A 6,551-nucleotide genomic window follows, 5' to 3' on the forward strand; every position below is an offset into this window, starting at 1 on the left:
TTGAGAATTACTTTTTACATGTTTTTGAAGAATTGTATTATAATTTTGATGGGGATTGTATTGAATCTGTAGATTGTCTTTGGTAAGATGGCCATGTATACTATGTTAATTCTGCCAATCCATGAGCATGGAAGATTTCTCCATTTTGTGACATTTTGTAAGTGGAATAATTCCTTGTTCTACAGTTCTGGAGACAGAGGGATGAAATTGCAGCATTGGAAGATTTTTTCCCCAATCTGTAAGTTGCCAATTTGTCTTATTTTTTTCCTTTTGAGAAGTGTTTACTTTATTAACTCATTTTCTTTTTTATCTTTGTTTTTATTAGATGTTTTCTTTATTTACATGTCATACAATATCTCCTTTCCAAGGTTCTCCTCCAAAAAATAAAATAAGATAAACTAAACAAAAACAAAAACAAACCCATGTTCCCACCTCCTCCCCCTGCTCACCACCCTACCCTCTCCTGCTTACTGGCCCTGGCATTCCCCTACACTGGGCATAGAACCTTCACAGGGCCAAGGGCCTCTCCTCCCATTGATGACCAACTTGGCCATCCTCTGCTATATATATGATGCTGGAGCCATTTGTTTCACCATGTTTACTCTTTAGTTGGTAGTTTAGTCCCTGGGAGCTCTGAGGGTACTAGTTAGTTCATATTGTTGTTCGTCCTAAGGGGCTGTAAACCCTTCAGCTCCTTGGCTCCTTTCTCTAGCTACTTCATTGGGGACCCTGTACTCACTCCAGTGATGGCTGTGAGCCTCTACTTCTGTATAAGTCGGGTACTGTTAGAGCCTCTCAGGAGAGAGCTATATCAGGTTCCTGTCAACAAGCACTTGCCTGCATCCACAATAGTGTCTGGATTTGATGATTGAATATGGGAAGGATTCCCAGGTGGAGCAGTCTCTGGATGGTCCTTTCTTCAGTCTCTGCTCCATAGTTTGTCTCTGCAACTCCTTACATGGGTATTTTGTTCCCACTTTTAAGAAGTATAGAAGTATCCACCCTTTGGTCTTCCTTTTTCTTGAGTTTCTTGTGGTTTGTGAATTGTACTTCATGTATTCCAATCTTCTGGGCTAATATCCACTTATCAGAGAATGCATACCATGTGTGTTCTTTTGTGATTGGGTTACCTCACTCAGGATGATATTCTCCAGATACATCCATTTTCCTAAGAAATTCATAAATTCATTGTTTTTAATAGCTGAGTAGTACTCCATTGTGTAGATATATCACATTTTCTGTATCCACTCCTCTGTTGAAGGACATCTGGGTTGTTTCCAGTGTCTGGCTATTATAAATAAGGCTGTTATGAACATGGTGGAGCATGTGTCCTCATTACATGTTGGAGCATCTTCTGGGTATATGCCCAGGAGTGGTATAGCTGGGTCCTCTGGTAGTACTATGTCCAATTTCCGGAGGAACTGCCAAACTGATTTCCAGAGTGGTTGTACCAGCTTGCAATCCCACCAGCAATGAAGGAGTGTTCCTCTTTCTCCACAACCTCTCCAGCATCTGCTGTCATCTGAGTTTTTGATCTTAGCCATTCTGACTGGTGTGAGGTGGAATCCCAGGGTTGTTTTGATTAGCATTTTCCTGATGACTAAGGATGTTGAACATTTCTTTAGGTGCTTCTCAGGCATTTGGTATATCTCAGTTGAGAATTCTTTGTTTAGCTTTGTACCCCAATTTTTAATAGGCTTATTTGGTTCTCTAGAGTCTAACTTCTTGAGTTCTTTGTATATGTTGGATATTAACCCTCTATCAGATATAGGATTGGTAAAGATCTTTTCCCAGTTTGTTGCTTGCCATTTTGTTCTATTGACAGTGTCTTTTGCCTTACAGAAGCTTTGCAATTTTATGAGGTCCCATTTGTCAATTCTTGATCTTAGAGCATAAGCTATTGGTGTTCTGTTCAGGAAAATTTCCCCTGTGACTATGTGCTCGAGGCTCTTCCCCACTTTCTTTTCTATTAGTTTGAATGTACCTGGTTTTATGTGAAGGCCCTTGATCCACTTGGACTTGAGTGTTGTACAAGGAGATAGGAATGGATCAACTTGCATTCTTCTACATTCTAACCGCCAGTTGAACCAGCACTATTTGTTGAAAATGCTGTCTTTTTCCCTCTGGATGGTTTTAGCTCCTTTGTCAAAGATCAAATGGCCAAAGGTTGGTGGGTTCCTTTCTGGGTCTTCAATTCCATTCCATTGATCTACCTGCCTGTCACTGTACCAATACCATGCAGTTTTTATCACAATTGCTCTGTAGTACAACTTAAGGTCCAGGATGGTGATTCTACAAGAGGTTCTTTTATTGTTGAGAATAGTTTTGACTATCCTGGGTTTTTTTGTTATTCCAGATGTATTTGAAAATTGCTCTTTCTAACTCTGTGAAAAATTGAGTTGAAATTTTGATGGGGATTGTATTGAATCTGTAGATTGCTTTTGGCAAAATGGCCATTTTTACTATATTAATCCTGGCAATCCATGAGCATGGGAGATCTTTCTATCTTCTGAAATCTTCAATTTCCTTCTTCAGAGACTTGAAGTTTTTGTCAAACAGATTTTTTACTTGCTTAGTTAGAGTCACACCAAGGTATTTTATATTATTTATGACTATTGTGAAGGGTGTTGTCTCCCTAATTTCTTTCTCAGGCTGTTCATCCTTTGTGTAGAGGAAGGTCACTGATTTGTTTGAGTTAATTTTATATCCAGCTACATTGCTGAAGTTATTTATCAGGTTGAGGAGCTCTCTAGTGGAATTTTTGGGGTCACTTAAGTATACTATCATATTATCAGCAAATAGTGATAATTTGACTTCTTCCTCTCCAATTCATATCCCTTTGATTTCCTTTTGTTGTCTAATTGCTCTGGCTAGGACTTCAAGTACAATATTGATTAGGTAGGGAGAGAGTGGGCAGCCTTGTCTAGTCCTTGATTTTAGTGGGATTCCTTCAAGTTTCTCTCCATTTAGTTTGATGTTGGCTACTGGTTTGCTGTATATTGCTTTTGCTATGTTTAGGTATGGGACTTGAATTTCTGATCTTTCCAAGACATTCATCATGAAGGGATGTTGTATTTTGTCAAATGCTTTCTCAGCATCTAATAAGATAATCATATGGTTTTTTTTCTTTGAGTTTGTTTATATAGTGAATTACGTTGATGAATTTCCGTATATTGAAACATCCCTGCATCCCTGGGATGAAGCCTACTTGATCATGGTGGATGGTCGGTTTGATGTATTCTTTGATTCGGTTTGCAAGAATTTTATTGAGACATTTTGCATCTATATTCTTAAGGGAAATTGGTCTGAAGTTTTCTTTTTTTTTTTTGGGTCTTTGTGTTTTTTAGGTATAAGAGTAATTGTGGCTTCATAGAACAAATTAGGTAGAATACCTTCCATTTCTATTTTGTGGAATAGTTTGAGGAGTATTGTATTAGGTCTTCTTTGAAGGTCTGATAAAACTCTGCGCTAAACCCATCTGGTCCTGGGATTTTTTTGGTTGAGAGACTATTAATGACTGTTTCTATTTCCTTAGCAGATATGGAACTGTTTAGATCATTGATCTGATCTTGATTTAACTTTGGTACCTGGTATCTGTCTAGAAAATTGTCCATTTCATCCAGGTTTTCCAGTTTTGTTGTGTATAGTCTTTTGCAATAGGATCTCATGATTTTTTGGATTTCCTCATTGTCTGTTGTTATGTCTCCCTTTTCATTTCTGATCTTGTTAATTAAGATATTGCCTCTGTGCCCTTTAGTTAGTCTGGCTAAAGGCTTATCTATTTTGTTGATTTTCTCAAAGAACCAGCTCCTGGCTTGGTTGATTCTTTGTATAGTTCTTTTTGTTTCTATTTGGTTGATTTCAGCCCTGTCCTAGCTCTTCCACTGTTCCTGTGCCAAGTGTGTGACTGGCCGGTCTCGCTTTGGACAGTTATTGGAGAGAAAGTAGCGATTTCACCTCTGAGCCCAGGAGTGATATTACTCCTGGGAGAACAGCGCTCTCCTACAAGGACATGTATACGGAGGGCTGTGGAACAGTCCCAGCTCCCAGGTGCAGATGGCAACCAGAAGGATCACACAACTCCCTTAATTTTTTCGGTGTTAGTGGAAATGCCACATTCAGGATTTTTTAAAATTTGGTTTGGTGTGGTTTCTTTGTTTGTTTTTTTGTCTTCGTTTTTGTTTTGTTGCATTGCCAGATGCAAGAAAGTGGACATGGAGAAAGAGTGGCCATATAAGAAGGCCTAGAAATGCAGGCTGCATGCCTTGAGCATAGCTCTTCTAACTTTGCCAACAAAACACAAATTGAAGGATAAAATTACTAAGGATGCAGAGACAGTGGTCACAGAGTAAGCAGCACAAGTTCTATCTGACATCAGCTATCTCTCTGCAGTCACCAGATGGACTATTCCCTGCTCCCTGGCAGTTCTTCAGAACTCTTCCCTGCTAAGCTATTCTCGGCTGATTTGGGCTATTTCTTTACAGGGGAGCTCTATCGTACACCAAGCTTTCTATTTGTAAATCAAGTGGCAGTGGAACTAGTAAGTTCTACTGCATTGTGATCAATTTCATTTCCCAGAATTGAGAAAACATTTCTTCTTAAGGCATCCAAAACTATGCTGAATTCAAGAAAAACTGAATAATTCTTACTTGTCATTATTTCTTTTCTAATCTCCACATAGTGTATCATGCTCCTTTCTTGATAATAATAAATGTCATCATTAATTAGACTAAGTCCATTAAATTATATTCCTAATAGCTAGTTGAGAATTGTTCATGTGATTTGAAAGACTCCCTTCCCAGTGTCATCAGTAACAAGTCATCTCTGAAGGTGGTTTCCACACTTCCATTTCACCATCCAGCCCTGAGGGTACACTCTGTTGGTCATATACATCATTTTTGTACAAACTATAGATTCTCTTAAAATTACATCTATGGGAATTTTATAATCAGATAGCCTTCCTTTTCCATAGTTCATTTCTTCAGGGACAAATCTTTAAATAAAAAATGGAAATACTAAGGTGAACTCATTTATCAACACAAAGTTATAATGTTAAGTGGCAAACTCTGCAACAATCCAAAAGGGCTTATACCTGGGTCACTCTCTGGGGGGCTAGCACTACTGATTATTTAATAATTGTTCTTTGATTGTCTGTCTCTATTCTTAAGATGGATTTCCAGACTATTGAAATCAATACATCTGCCTCAAATGTGTACAGTGGCTCAACATTGCTGACCCTAAACCTTGTGAGTTGGATAGCACTGAGACAAAGAGAAAGGAAGAGTTTATATAAATTTAAGCTCTCTGTAGCCTAAGGGTTGGCTTAGAAGTAACAAGAAAATAATGCACTAAGTTTGTAAAATTAATAAAACATCTATAATAAATTTTAAGTCTTTTTTAACGTATTTTAACATCAACTCTTTTATTTATCATTTATATACAATAAAACATGCTTTTAAGCATACTACTACTACTTCATAAATTTGAACTAACTTAGACACCTAGCACTATAATCAAGGTGTAAGGCTTCTTAATTCTTGTTAAGGCACTCTGCAGACAATCCTATCACACTGATAGGTATATTTTAAGTATAAAATACATATGAATAATGAAAACAGATGTACTAATATAGAAGTTTATTCAAGTAGCAAGTATAATGATTTTTAAGTGTACATGATAAAATTATGGCATTAATATATAAACAATAGGCAGTTTGTGGGGTGGCGGCTAGGCAGTGCAGCTCTGTGACAGATCCTGTGATGTGCTTGTCTCCCACCCCCTGTCGCCACGATGCCTAAGAGGAAGGTTAGCATGGATGGAGCTGCAAAGGTGGAGCCCAAGCGCTGCTCCGCCAGGCTATCAGCCAAGGTAGAAGTGAAGCCAGAAAAAGGCAGAGGGAAAGGATAAAGCATCAGACAGAAAGTGCAGATAAAAGGGAAGACAGGAGCGAAGGGCAAACAGACTGACGTGGCTGACCAGCAAACCACAGATCTGCCTGCAGAAAATGGAGAGACGGAAAACCAGAGTCCAGCCTCTGAAGAGAAAGAAGCCAAGTCCGACCAAGCATCCATCACGTCTGTCAGTGGTCCCTGCCTCCCTTCTTGTACAATCCAGAGGAATATTTTTATCAACTATTTAGTAAATGCAAATTTTTTAGTAGCTCTAGAAATATTTTTAAAAGGTGAGGAAATCCCACCACATCCCAGTTTTTAAGTGTAAATGATTTTTAAGAGGTTAAATCATTTGCTGGTTGTTTATTTTTTTGGTACAACCAGAAATAGCAGGATACTGAATTAGGAGAGGTTGTGACTGTCTCAGTGGTCACCGTAACATTCCGTAGAGGGGGCTAGTTTTATATCCTATAATATAAAGCATACTAAATGGCAATTTGGAGTCTCAGTTGTACATTTGTGTCTGGAATATTTTCAGTTATGTCTGGTCCCATATTTCCAGTAGAACCATTTTATAAGGAAGTCAGCCTTTGGCCTTTGCCCTGTCAGAACTGTGATGTTTGTGGTCATGGCAGTCCATTTTCCTAACTGTTGTGATAA

At 38.4% G+C, this 6,551-nt stretch overlaps 1 pseudogene; it reads left to right on the forward strand.

Annotated features, from left to right (window-relative positions):
• Positions 1-5,790: 5,790 nt before the first annotated feature.
• Positions 5,791-6,213, forward strand: LOC116088971 (annotated as a pseudogene).
• The last annotated feature ends 338 nt before the right edge of the window (positions 6,214-6,551 follow it).

The sequence above is a fragment of the Mastomys coucha genome, unplaced genomic scaffold, assembly GCF_008632895.1.
Source record: "Mastomys coucha isolate ucsf_1 unplaced genomic scaffold, UCSF_Mcou_1 pScaffold14, whole genome shotgun sequence".
Taxonomy (NCBI): domain Eukaryota; kingdom Metazoa; phylum Chordata; class Mammalia; order Rodentia; family Muridae; genus Mastomys; species Mastomys coucha.